Consider the following 14,771-nt stretch of genomic DNA (forward strand, 5'->3'; position numbering starts at 1 on the left):
AATCTCTTTCGAAGTATCAGGGTTTTGGACGAAAACTCATCTGTTACACCAGCACTTCATTTTTTAAAACTTACTACAACTCCAGACTTTCTCTGCGTTCAGTATGCAACATTCAAAGCCACGTCATAAACTTTCAACCCTTTTTGACATCATTTTCTATTTTTCATGCATTTACAAATTTGTTTTGAGCTAAATGACCCTGAAATTGAAAAGCGCTACAAATGAACTCTAAAAAGGTTGGAACTTGGCATGGTATCATCATTTCACCCACATATCATGTGCGAAAAAGTAGAGAGGGTTATGGCAAAAACTGGATGAACCTCGTGTATAAACTGGACAATCTCTTTTGAAGTATGAGGGTTTCGGACGAAAACTCATCTGTTACACCAACACTTCATTTTTTAAACTTATTACAATTCCAAGTTTTTTTTGCGTTCAGGATGCACCATTCAAAGACACGTCATAAACTTTCAACCCTTTCTGACATCATTTGCTATTTTTCATGCATTTACAGATTTGTTTTGAGCTAAATGACCCTAAAATTGAAAAGCACTACAAATGAACTCTGAAAAGGTTGGAACTTGGCATGGTATCATCATTTCACCCACATAGCATGTGCCAAAAATTAGAGAGGGTTACGGCAAAAACTGGATGCACCTCGTGTACAAACTGGACAATCTCTTAAGTATCACGGTTTCGAACGAAAACTCATCTATTACACCGGCACTTCATTTTTTTAAACTTATTACAACTCCATACTTTTTTTGCATTCAAAATGCACCATTCAAAGTCATGTCATAAACTTTCAACGCTTTCTGACATCATTTGCTATTTTTCATCCATTTACAGATTTGTTTTGAGCTAAATGACCCTGAAATTGAAAAGCACTACAAATGAACTCTGAAAAGGTTGGAACTTGGCATGGTATCATCATTTCACCCACATAGCATGTGCGAAAAAGTAGAGAGGTTTACGGCAAAAACTGGATGCACCTCGTGTACAAACTGGACAATCTCTTTCGAAGTATCAGGGTTTCGGACGAAAACTCATCTGTTACAACAACAAGCGTTGGAGGATTTTAGCGCCAAATAGGACAAAGCTAATAAGCTTGCTAAGATTATTGCCAGCATGGTGGATACCCTGGATAACGTTTCTTGAGCTCTTCTGAAGTTGTTTTAGTTATGCTCTTGTGTTGCTGCCGCGTTTATTTGCACTGGTGGCCAATTTTGACGGCCAATGTATGTAATATGCTGCTTTGTTCCCTATATTTGCACTGGTGGCGAATTTTGATGCCCAGTGGATGTAATATGTGTAATAGCGGTAATAGGCTAACATTAATTGCTTGCTTATTTATTTCCTTATTATCTTGTTTAGTTGTTTGCTTGTAGTCACTGCAGTTCTTTTTCTGTGTTTTTTTAGTGGCCACAATAGCCTATTTTTGGTAACTAGGCCTAAATAATCATGGCAACACATGGACTGTTGTAACCATGGGCCTCCTACGGGCTGTATGATCCATGGGCCTTCTACGGGCCATAGGATCCATTGGCCTTCTACACGGGCCGTAGGATCCATGGGCCTTCTACGGGCCGTAGGATCCATGGGCCTTCTACGGGCCGTACGATCCATGGGCCTTTTACCGGCCGTACGATCCATGGGCCTTATACGGGCCGTAGGATCCATGGGCCTTCTACGGGGCGTATCATCATTTCGCCAATCATGGGCCGTACTATTTATGGACCATAACGGGCCGTTAATAGGTCGTATTTGATAACTCTATGAAAACAGCCCAACGGGTATTTTTGACATGAAAACGGCCCAACGTATTAACGGGCCACAAACGGGCTGACTGTAACGACAGGCTCATTTGGCTCACAAGCAGAAAATGATAGTAACGGGCCGTAAGTAACCGAATGCTGGAAATGAGCCCAAGAATAAATGGGCCCTGAGAAGGCCGAAAGATAACATGGGCTGGAAACGGCCCAATGGAATAATGAGCCGTTAATGGGTATAAAGTGATACACTGTTCATTACGGGCCAGTTTCACCATGGACCATTAATGGGTCGAGAGTTACAAAGGGCCTAATATGGGCCGAAAGAAGTCATGGGCCATACATGTGCCAGAAGTTAAAACGGGCTGGAATCATATTAGACGGCCCACATAACGCTACTGGGCCTAATTCAAAGAGGTCGTAACGGGCCCTGGGTTAGCGGGCTGTAAATGGGCTATATGCAAATAGGTCGTTAACAGGCTTTCCATGGGCCGATCCGCCACCTTTTAACCAAGTCAAACGGGTCGGCCTTTTCACAGGAATGGGCCTTTGTTGGGCCGTGCCACGTGTCGACGTATCATAGGCGCTTTGGATCCAATGAGTGGATGACATCTGTCTCAACGGTGAGCCGACACGTGTTTCCTCCAGCCAATGATGATTTTACACGAGCAAAATCCCCATTGGTCGGGGTTGTTAACGGGTTATCGGATCCAAAACCGGACCCGATAACTTAACGGTGTTCCGTTACGGTGGATGCCACTTGTCGGTCACCCTTGACGAAAGCATTTCTGTGATGCGCGATTTATCATCATGGAAGTGGACACTTCCGTGATGATAATTTTGGTAATGTCATGGAACACTTCTACGACAGCACAGGTATGACTATCTTGATTCTGTCATAAAATCGTCATGGATGTACATGCATGACAGAAAACGCGACCTACTGTGACAAACACGTATCATCACGGAAGTGTATTTTTTTATAGTGAAAGGAGACCTTAATATCCCTTAGTTTCCAATAGGACCCCGCTGCCACGGGAGGGTAGGACAAAAGATGGCATGCAAGTTCTTATTATAAGCACGCATGACTAGATACATAATACATGCCTACATTACATTGATGAACTGAAGATAGTTCTGTGTCGCCCTAGGTTATAACTGTTACATGACGAATATCACCCAACATAATTATCCATCACCAATCCAATGCCCACGAGCTTTTCACATATTGATCGTTGCTAAGTTATTACTGCTATTGATGATGTTACAATCACTACAAAAACTGCTACTGCTACTGTTATCGTTACTACTACTTTTGTTACCACTACTATCAAAGTATCATACTATTGTGCTACTGATCACTTTGCTGCAGATATTTAGTCTCCAGGTGTGGTTGAATTGACAACTCAACTGCTAATACTTGCAAATATTGTTTGGCTCCCCTTGTGTCGAATCAATAAATTTGGGTTGAATACTCTACCCTCGAAAATTGTTGCAATCCCCTATACTTGTGGGTTATCACGGCTCCGCAAGTGTCTCTCACCCTTGAGAAAAAAACTCCTCAACCATCACAATATAGAGAAGTATGACACTATGTGTCTGACTCTATTGGCCATAGTTCCTTGCTGTTGCGGCTGGTGCTCGTTTGCGCATGTCTGAACCACCAGATCATAACGAAAAATGCCTTCCGGAGCATCGGAGAATGATTCCGGCCGTATGAAGGGACACTCCCACGTATAGTTTTTTTGGGGGGAGCCCGGTGGTGTCCCCCCACTAACTTGGCCCAGGCCTAGGTGCGTAAAAGTGAAGCGATGGGCCTACCCATCCTAACCTGGGGTATGCTGGGATTCGCAAAGAGGAGCACCTTATGATGTTCATGACCAATCAGATCTTGACGTACTAGTAGGTACCAGAGGAGATCCATGTGATCATTATTGTATTCGTATCGAAGAGACGCGACAAAGTGTTCAGATCATTGTGCAATGTCCTAATAAAATGCCTAGTGGCATGATCAAAGCCGATGATCATAAGTTGTGTCCTCCATCATGATCTCAAATGAAACTATCCATGAAATCGTGCACCAGGTGACATGTAGATCGTCGCAGTTCTTAATCGAGACTCATGTTAAGCTCCATCTCAAAAACATCATGGTAAAGCATCTCGAGGTTGGCGCAGCCCATTGGGTGTGGTGAAGCATTGGGAACACCAATATCTTTCTTGGGAGTAGTTTCTTTTCCCATCCCCTCACCCTGGCATGGCGCTTCAGTTTCGTTTTTTGAAAGAATCAACCGACTTTCCCTTCTTCATTGATCTAGGGGAAAGGGAACCATCCACCAGTAGGGAAGCTAGACATCAAGGTTGTGGCTTGATGAGGATAACTAAGCTAACATGCCAGAGTTGGCTACTGGCAGGGTGGTGCCTTACCGCACCGCACGCGCACGTGCGGTAGCATTCGTGGTGGTGCTTCAAGATTCCAATTTACTTTGTGTTGGTCCTATTTATTTCATTTTGAAAAACTTTCATAGCAGCAAATTTTTTTTGAAAAATTGTTCATGAATTCAAAAGAAGTTAATGCTTCTGAAAAAAGTCCACATATTTGAAAAATGTTCATGAATTTGAAGAAAATTCAAAAAATGTTCCTGAATTTAAAAAAAACACAAACTTAATTTTTTTTACAAAAAATGTTTTTGGATTTCAAAAAAGTTCTAAAATTTGAGAATTTTTCGTCTACTTTAAAAATATTCCTAGATTTTAAAAAGTAAATCTATTTGGAAAAAATAGTTCACAAATTTGAAAAATGTTCATGAACTTCATAAATGTTTGCTGATCAAAGATGAAAAAGGAAAAAGGAAAAGAAATAAAAAGGAAAAAGGAAACAAAACTGATCCTGGGAAATAAAACCGCCCCATGAAAAACTACAAAAGAACCGAAACCAGTGAAAAACACCCAAATGGGTCGACCAGTAGGAAGCGGTCTGAGGTCGTTGTGGGCGGTGCATATGCAAGATGCCAATTCTTCGGAAGTGATCGGCGGGTGCGCCTATGTCTCGCTTGACGTGAGACGTAGGCAGCCTTGCCCGAGGGAACATGAGACTAGGGCAACCCAGTTTGCGGGAGGCCATAGCCTTGTTTATTTTATTTTATTATTTTTGTTGTTTGATTGAATATATATATATATATATATATATATATATATATATATATATATATATAGGGTGGGTCTATTATGATAACACCCCTTAAGACCTTATTCTGCACCTCACTTTCTTATTCTGCTAACACCAACATCCCACCCTCAGCCCCCCATCGAACAAAACTACCCACCACCCACCCCCCGCACTAGCACAGCCCCACTTCACCTCCACCTTCTTCCCGCACCCCTCCCCCAGGTGCCAACGGAACCGGCATCGGATCCACCCGCCTTCCCCGGCGCCGCAAAAAGGTGCCTCCACAATCGCCGGGCCACCACCTCCTGCCCCGTTCCACCCTCCCTCGCCCCCACTACCTTCCACGACCGACGCGCCGTAGTCCCCCGATGCCTCCACCAACGGCGCGCGGCAGCATCCCCCACAGCCGCCTCCCTTCTCTCCAGTGATCGGCTACCCAAGGGCCGATGCGCAACCATCTCCCCCCTCCCTGGATCCGTTAGCGAGATCCACGCTCACCACGCCCATGGGATCCCGCGTTAGCGAACTCGCCAATCTGCCGCGGCCGCCCTCCCCAAACCACGGCCGTGCCGCCCCTCTCCAGGGCACCACTGCTAACGGGCCAGCAACCGTCTCCAGCGCGCCTCCCGGCAATGGATCCGGGCCAGCAACCGTCCCCTGCACAGCCACGACCAACCCCCGCCGCAGGATCCATCCGTCAGTTGGCCCCCCTGCATGACCACAACGCGAGCCACTCCCCCCGCCAGTCGCCGGATCCGCATCTCCGTCCTCCCTTCCTCCTGCGCCTCTGCGTCGTCGTCCTTGTCGGGCCCCGCGTCTACTATCGGGCCACCCGAGGATGCAGCCTGGCGGCGGCCACATCATCGTCGTCCTCGTCTTAGGCGCATCACCGCCCGGATCCGCACCACCATCGATGCCCCGTCGCGCACCTATCCGCCTCCAGGCACTAAGGAGGAGACCAGGCAGCCTCCATCTCCTATCCGGTGAGGCCTTCGATGAGCATCTTCGCCTCGGATCCAATTCCTACCCCGTGATCTCTTCCTTTGGACTGATTTGTTTCAACAACACCGTCTCTCCCCTCTACAGTTCGGCGACCGTCGCCGTGCAGCTCGGTGTCATGCGTGATGCGGTTCAGTGCTGGTGCTGGCGCACGGGGCTCCCCTGCTTCTTCTCCCCACCGACGAATAGCCAACCACGCCAGCGTTTGAGGTTGTTGCAGTTCACTTTTTTGATTTTTTGGAGGAAAGTCAACTGCACTGCAGTTTGCTATTCCCGTCGATGAGATTTGCGTTTTTTGTGTTCTACTGAAGGCAAATAAAAGTGCAAATGCAGTCCTTTAACTACTGCCAGCTATTGAGGTTCATTTTACTCTCTTTTTTGCAGAAAAAGATAGGTGATGCAGTCCACCGGCCTCCTCCCATGACAAATTTGTTTGCAGCTCGCTTGCGTGTCTCGCGACGCGTAGGTACGGGAGCAGAGAAGCTGATGGCGGTGCGGCAAGGAGGGTTGTTGACGCCATCGCTGGTGGCCTCCGCTGGCTCTGTATCATTGTTGGAGTTTCTAGAAATTTCAGATTCAGATATGCAGTGCAGTTTGCAGTTTTTTGTGTCTTCAGAATTGCCGTGAAGTTCAGTTTGACTGAGTTTTTCCGATGCAAAAAATTGCTAAATTTGGTGTAGTGGACGGCAGTGTGTGTGTATGTGTGTCACTTGTCAGTGCAGTGCAGTTTTGCTTCAGTTTTGGTTATTTCAGTGAGTGTGTGCAATATGCGACGTGCACACATGCAGTGCAGTGCGCTTCAATTAGTTGGATACATATGTTTTTGACGCTCAATTTGTCCTCTCATGTAGTTCACTAAAAAACTCCTCGCGATTTACTTGGTAAGCCAGAAACAAAAACATGTCAAATGAAGCTTGTTTTTCATTATATGTAGTTCACTCGCTCAGTCCGTGCGGTCCACTCGCACGGTCTACGCACACACACACAAAATTGAGTTTGGAAAAAACACACGCGGTTTACTTTCGGTAGTGTCATGCCCGTTTACGGTAGCCTCGAGGTTCATTTTTCATAGTATTACGGTTCATCAACGCTTGACATGAAGTGCACTCAACCCCGTTTGGGAAAATTTACGTCCCACAAAAAAGAAAACAAAGCAGTGCACTTGTTCGTCTGAGGAAGTGCGGTGTCGTGGCCCTTTTACGGTAGTCTCGAGGTTCACTTTTCATAGTATTGCGGTTCAGCAACACTCGACATGGAGTGCACTCTACCTCGTTTGGGAAAAATTTACGTCCCACAAAAGAGAAATCATGCAGTTCTCTTACCCGTCTGATGCAGTGCGGTGTTTCGTCCGATGCAGTGTGGTTTTCAGTCGGATGAAGTACCCACGTAGATTTGGGTGTCGCGAAAAACAGAGTGTCCGCATTTCGGTAAATTCGAAATTCCTTTTAAACCGTAAAGAATTAGAGAGAGTGTTCTACATGAAAGAGTTGCGTCTCGTCGATATCTTTCCAACGGCGTATTGTTTGAATCATTACGACCAGTGGTTTGCAAAAATTTCACGAAAAAACAGCCGCTGCCACTCGTCATCCGCCGCACGATTTTCAATATTCGCTTAAAACCGTAAGAAATCTAAAAAATAATTCAATATATGAAAGTTGCGCGTCGTTCATAGCTTTCCAACGGCGTATCACATGCCTCATTTCGACAAACGATTCAAAAACTGGAGCGAAAACAGTACCGAAAATTTGAAAAAACTTGAAAAACAAAGTTCCGTGATTTAATAAATTTGAAACTGCTCTTAAACCGTAATAAATTAGAGAAAGATTTATATATAAAAAAGATGCGCCTCGACGATATCTATCCAACGGCGTATCATTTGCTTCATTCCGACAAGCGGTTTAGAAAAAAACGCGAAAAAACGCTCGCTGCCACTCGTCATCCGCCGCACTATTTTCAAAACTGCTCTTAAACCGTGTGGAATCTCGAAAAGTATTCAACATGTCGAAGTTGCGTCTAATCCATAGCTTTTCAATGGTATATTACACGCCTCATTCCGATAAACGGTTAAAAAATTAAAGCGAAAACAGCACCGAAAAAATAACACGTAAAGTTTTTTCCGACGAGAAGTTCACTAGTCTCTATTGCAGTGCTCGTCGTCAAAATGATGCAGTGCGCTTCTATTGAACGTGCAGTGCCGAAGTGGTGTGCGGAATAGTTATTCTGCTAATATTAGCAGAATAGACCGTCTGTACATATATATATATATATATATATATATATATATATATATATATATATATATATATATATATATATATATATATATAACAAAATTACTATACGTTAAACATTTAGAAAATGTTAATCTAACATTTGAAGAATGTTTAAAATGTGTATAAAAATGTTTCTCATGTCCACGAAAAGTATATACAATAAATATACAATGTGTATAAAAAAAGTTCAATATGTATTTTAAAAAATGAAGCATTTGAAAAAAAGTTAACCAAGTACTCTTTAACAAAAAATCATGCTATATAATAAAATTGTAAAATGCATGAAAATATATTAAAAGACAAATATTTGGAAAAAAGTTAATCATAAATTTAAAAAACTGTTAAATGTGTATTGCTGATGTATAGAAAGATGTAGAACGTGTATTAAAAAATTGAGCATGAGAACATAAAATTTTAAAAATATCGATCGTGTAACCGAAAATTTCAATCATATATTAAACATGTATAAAACTCTGTACTAATATATATCAAAAATGTATTATGTGTATGAAACAAGTAGGCACTAAACACAAATATTTTAAAAGAAAATCATCTTCTTAGAAGATTAAACATATAAAAATGTTTGTGATGTACAAGAAAAATGCAGAGCAGTATTAAAATATTTAAACATAAAATAGATCAATTTTCTGATCATTTATATAAAAATATCAATCATATATTTTAAAAATGTTAAACATGTACTAAATAGATTTCTTGATATATACCAAAAATTAACAAAGTGTATGAAAGAAGTAATCAACAAACTTTCTTTTAATGTTACACTTGTTTTTAAAAAGGTCCTGTTGTATACATAAAATATACAAATATGTATGAAAAACGTGGACATGTGTTGAAACAAAAAGAAAAAAATGAATAAAAGCAGTGAAAACCGAAGCAAAAGAAACACTTTAGAAACAAAGAGAACTAAAAACCCAAAGAAAACCACAAGGAAAATTAGAAAACCAAAGAAAATTAAAAAACAAAGAAATAAAGAAACTGAAGGAAATTAAGTAAAATAGGAGAACCCTAGTAAAATGGAGAAAGGACCAAAATAAACCAAAGGAAAAAATAGTAAAAATACCAGAAGAAAATGAAGAAACAACGAAAAAAACGTGAATAAACCCATGACGAAGCAAAATACCAGAAGGAAAATGAAAACAAAAAAGCACGAGCGTGCGAGGGAGCGGTAACGATCGCTTTCCTGAAGAAACCCATGAGGAAGTAAAAACCCGGAAGGAATACGAAAAAAAAAACACGAGTGCGCGAGGGAGCGGGAACGATTGCTGAAGATGGGCTGGCCGAGTGATAAGCAGGAAGCGAAATGCTTCAGGCAAGACTATCTTTCGACAAGCGTTGAGCGAGATATATTCCTGGTGTATTCGTAGTGTCGTAAGTGCCAAATAGGATTCACGCGCATCTTTTGGTAATATAACGTTCAATCCATTTCCTATACGGCGCCCAAAGCGCCACGTACAACGTTAATCAGAAATGATGCACACCCCCTTCCATGCGCATTGCACGAGATGTGCCGACCCATTTTAAGAGCGTAATGTGATTTCTGCTCTGTTTTGGGGAAACTTCTAGAAGCTTCACAGTCTGTTTGGGAAGCTTCTCGGAGCTCATAGACCGTTTTTCATTCTTTTCATTGTTGTTTCTTGGATCTTTTTTTTCTATTTCTTTTCTTTAATCGCTAATCATTTTCCCTTTATTTATTCTCTTATTTTCTGAAAATGCACAACCTTTTTCAATTCAATGAACTTGTTCTCAAATCGCTGAACTTTTTTCATTTTTGTACTTTTTCAAAATAGATGATTTTTTATTCAAATTTGATGAACTTTTTAAAATTTTGATAAAAAATCAAAATCGATGAAGTTTTTAAAATTCCATGAACTTTTCTCAAAATTGATTTTTTTTCAATTGAATGAACTTTTTTCAAAATCAACAACTGTTTTTAAAAACGATGAGCTATAGGAGCTATCGACGTGCAATTGGTCAAACTTGCACGGCCATGGGCCGGTTTCTAGCCATTAGCAAGACAATTGGTTGAGTGCTCGCTCGAGGCAATGTGGAAACGTGGCGAAAGTGCGATGTGGACCAAACTCCATAAAAAAAGAGACCAACCCGGGCCTGTTGGTATTATTTTATAGAAGAAAACTCCGTGAGCACCTGAGTCAAGACTCGAACACAAGTGGGCTAGCTGCGAACTCCCGCGCCTTGTCATCTGGGCTACGCTCTGTTCTCAGACCAAAATCCATGACCCTACAATTCTTGGAGGATCTAAAAAAACAATTCTTCTGGACCGCAGTGCATAGCAGGCACGAAAGGGACTGGGAGTTCGGCTTGCAGTCCCGAATAGCCATGTTGTACATGTTTGATCTCGTACTCCCAAAAACTTGCTAAAATTTGGCAAACGGGTAAAGCATTGTGCGTAGTGATGGTGGCACGTCTGCTTGCTCTGGCGCCAAATTAAGCACGCTTGGAGACAGATCCATTCATCGTCTATCTACCGTGGTCCGCCGACATGACAGGAGAGGAGGGCGAGCGTCGCTGTTTGCCAGACAAAGAGAGTGCGACCGCTCCGGCGTGTACGTGGGGGCTGAGCTGAGCACTCGATCGACGATGCTGACGGCCGGCACTGTCGCCGTCGCCGTCGCCGGCTCCCTTCGCTGTGGAGTGGAGCCTGCCTCCCCCAAGGTAGGAGTGCTACAGATACAGAGAGAGACAGAAACGTACCACCAGCTTGATTCAGACGTTGGGTGCACCTCAGATCCTACGAGTGTTCCGTCCGTGAAGATAGATTACACATATCGATCAACGGCGTACCACACGCCTGTGCCGACAAATCCATGGCCCGTGCTGTCTTTGTGTTATCTGAATTTTTTGACGGAGAGGACAAGACAGCAAGGCATGCCTGGAACCTGCAGGGGAGTACAGTGGGATTTGTTCTCCATGCCGGCCTGCTCAGATGTCAGTGGGCCAGACCACCGTCCTGGCTCGGCGTGAAACAACAGCACAGTCTTCCCTAAAAAAAACAGCACAGTCTACTCTGGCGGTTTTGTCACTCGACGTAACGGGCATTCCGTGGCGTGAAACACAAGCACGTTTGACCGACTATCAGCCAAGCCAAGACAAGATCTCACAAAAACAAGACGAAAAGGCTCGCTTGCTTTTCACGGACGACTACTCTCAGGACAGGAGCCAATCGCAGTGGCCTGAGCCTGACCACCGGCCGGGGCAGAAGAATACGGTCTGTCTAATTTGTTTTCATATACTTTTTCAGCGCTATTCTAAATTTCTGGCCACGTGAAAGAAAAAGACGATTCATGTCGTCCAATGCGCTGCAGCAGCAGCAGCAAGGAAAAAGTTGAGGCGAATGAATAATGGCGGGGCGCATCGGAGATTTGTACTTGAAAGTTGGTCATTGTATCATTAGGCTTGGCTCGGCGCTTGGAAGGGAGGCTACCGTGCCGCGTAAAGTGTTAAATTGATTAATGACGAAGATGGGTGGGGCAGGTCGCTTTGCTCGGCGGCAGCAAAGGGCGGATCGTGTCCCGGCGCTGGCCAGGAGATCGCTCGGCTTAGTTTAGTCCGCTCCCCGTACACCTGGCTCCTGCTCGATTACTTGGTGCGTCGTACAGTACAGTATCTCCCATGTAGTTTGTTTTTTGCATTGAATCTTCCATGTAGTTGACCTACGGCTACATCATATGGTATTTTAGTGAGTAGTATAATAGCAGCAAAAATGAGCTGGCCTGAATCGTTTGCTCGTGTCTAAGGCCAACTCCACCGCGCGACCCCAAATGGACGTCCGTTTTGCCCGGATTCTGTCCGTTTGGATAGGGCAATGGGGTCGTGTCCGGGCAGTTTTCGGGATGCGGTGGCTGCGCGCCCAGCGCGCGAACGCATCTTGTCCGTGTGCATATTTCCTTGCAAGTCGTTAACTTTTTTCATCATTTTTTTTGGTACATGATAATACATTATACATTTTGACTAGTAAAGTAAGGCCAAAGAAAACAAGAACCACAAGAAAACATTTAAGAAGATACCCAACTTCCATAACTGCTCCCTTGAGTTGGTTAGGGACTTCTCGATGCACTCATTATTGATATGTGGAGGAGGCTCGACGTTGCATCCTCCTTTCTTCTTCAAGCCAGAAGTCGATGTTGCTTCCTCACACCTAGTTTCGTGTCTGGCCTCTAATCTAGCAACAAGTGCACTTGTCTCACCTACAGCCCCTATGCTAGCTAAAATTGCACGAACATGTACTAAATTTCGCTCTATCGATATATCGATGTACTCTTCTTCCCAATACCAAAACTTGCATCCATTCTACACAATAAAATTTGAAGTTATCACAACTAGTCTAATCCAAGAGCACAAACCGAACTAAAAAGAACACATACCCCATCGTTTAAGCACTTGATGAACAACCATCCGGGATGTTCCGGCGTTGTAGACACGCGGCGCACGACCATCCTTGGGCAATGGTCGCACTTAATGAGTGGCAACGGTGCGCCGACGAGCTTTTGGGCAAGCACCGAGCCCGGCTGACCGCCATTCGTGTATCTGCCGGCGGACCACCGACGGTGCAGATTCGAGCGGCTAGAGGACGAGCCACTGTCTGCATGTGGCCTTGCGGCCCTACCAGGCCCTTTCGGCGAGGTGCCCGGCCAGTCCATGGCGCGACCCGGCCTTCCACAGCCGGGCAAGCTCAAGACCGACCGGATCCGCCCCAAATCCGGCTGGCGGATGCGCAAACCAGGTGGCCGTGGTTGGGTAGCTCGGCGGCGCCGAGGGGAAGGGGCTGGGCGAGCGCGCGTCCAAGCTGCACGACCGCAATGGCAGCGGCGGCGGCGGCGACGGCGAGGGAAAGAGTGCAGAAGAGTGGAGTGGGATGCGACCGGAGGGAGGGAGGGGGACGGATAGAAAAAGGCCCGCCTGTGCCACCGACGGGCGGGCCAAGGGAGGACATGCGCAGACGGCCGCCGCGTCCGCGTGGTGTCTGTTTCACCCCAAAAGCGGAAAACTTGGGCCGCGGATGGGTCAAAAGCGGACACAAAACGGACAAAAGTCTGTTTGCTTCCGCGCGCTGGGTCGTCCGGCTTGTTCCTTTTACCTCAAACGGACGGGGCCGGACAGGATGAGGTCACGCGGTGGAGTTGGCCTAACCTGGCGTCGCTGTACTCTCGTGCCCAGGTGGGTTGTAGGGCGCTCTGAAATGGTCATTCTGCGTCGTGCGCCCCATTTCGCCCAGCCTGGCGTCAGAACCGGTGGTGTAAAACTGACAGCCTGACGACGGCTTAAACAACAAACCGGCCGGTTTACTGAACGCGTGAAGATGAGATGCAGCGGACATCCCGAGACTTACGAGTGGCGCCCGTCCTTGTCCGCGCCAATGATGCCAGTGCCCCCAACCGATCGACCCATTTGATCGGCATGATCGGATTTTTCTCAACAAATATATTTGCACCATCTACCATAGCTTTTTAGATTGCGCAAATGAAGCTAGAATTCACGCCGGCATCATGACATCATGCCAAATAAACGCCTCCCAGCCATAGTTCACGTCGCCATACATGCCAACATACAAAAAATCGTTTGTCGTGTTAAAAAAAGATCCACACGTCCGGTCGACTGGACGTTAGCTAACGTACTTCTTTCGCCTCACGTCTGTTTTTTCTGGCGATCCCACCACTTCTCCCATTCCTTTTATTTTCTGGTGTGGTAGAAAAAACGTGATAAAAATATTGTAGGAGTGGGAGTCAAACTCACTACCTCTTGGTCCATCGTCACTTGTCATATCCACCTGGTCTAATTTCAACTTGTGATTACAAAGAAGATATAAATATTTATACTGGTACATACGCGACTAGAAGAACAAGCCATTTTCCTTTTATTTCTTTTTACCAATTTTTCTTCCCTTTTGTACACAATAATTCGTGCATCATAGACCTGATAATTCATGCACCGCTGTAACATTTTGATCGTAGGTAAAAATTGTTGTAATACACCCCGATAGCTTATCTATAAAAGAGTGGGGTAATTATACGTCAAGAACCTGACAACTCACTCATAAACACCGTGGTAACTATTGACCCGAAGAAAAAAATGTTGTTGTAACACATCCCGAAAACTTATCTGTAAAAAGAGCATGGTAATTTATACGCTATGAATCAGATAACTCACGCACAAACACCGCGGTAATGTTTTTGACCATAGGATTTTTTTTGTAACACACGCCAATAACTCTCTATAAAGAGCATGGTAATATATACGCCACGAACCTGATAACTCACTCACAAACACTGCGGTAACTTTGGGCCCAGAGAAAAAATTATTTTTTATTTGTGGGAGAAAAAGTTATCTCCCCCCGTGCCAAAGTTATTTCCTCCCTTGCGCTGACCTTCTCTTTTAAAAACTTGGAACAAATGGTTTTGTGCGATGTGTGAGTTACCATGCTATTCACACAAAAGCTATCGAGGGGATGTTTCATCAACTCCCCGCCACCCCCCGTGCCAAAGTTATCAGGACCGGGGCCCATAAGTTATCAGGTCTAGATTTGTG

The 14,771-nt window shown here is 44.5% G+C and overlaps 1 long non-coding RNA gene across 1 annotated transcript; it reads left to right on the plus strand.

The window, feature by feature from the left end:
- Positions 1-5,117: 5,117 nt before the first annotated feature.
- Positions 5,118-6,740, plus strand: LOC123116722 (uncharacterized). The gene is made up of 3 exons (XR_006457158.1): positions 5,118-5,918; positions 6,022-6,144; positions 6,319-6,740. It is a non-coding gene; the product is annotated as an uncharacterized lncRNA (long non-coding RNA).
- Positions 6,741-14,771: the final 8,031 nt, after the last annotated feature.

This window comes from Triticum aestivum, chromosome 5B, assembly GCF_018294505.1.
Source record: "Triticum aestivum cultivar Chinese Spring chromosome 5B, IWGSC CS RefSeq v2.1, whole genome shotgun sequence".
Taxonomy (NCBI): Eukaryota; Viridiplantae; Streptophyta; class Magnoliopsida; order Poales; family Poaceae; genus Triticum; species Triticum aestivum.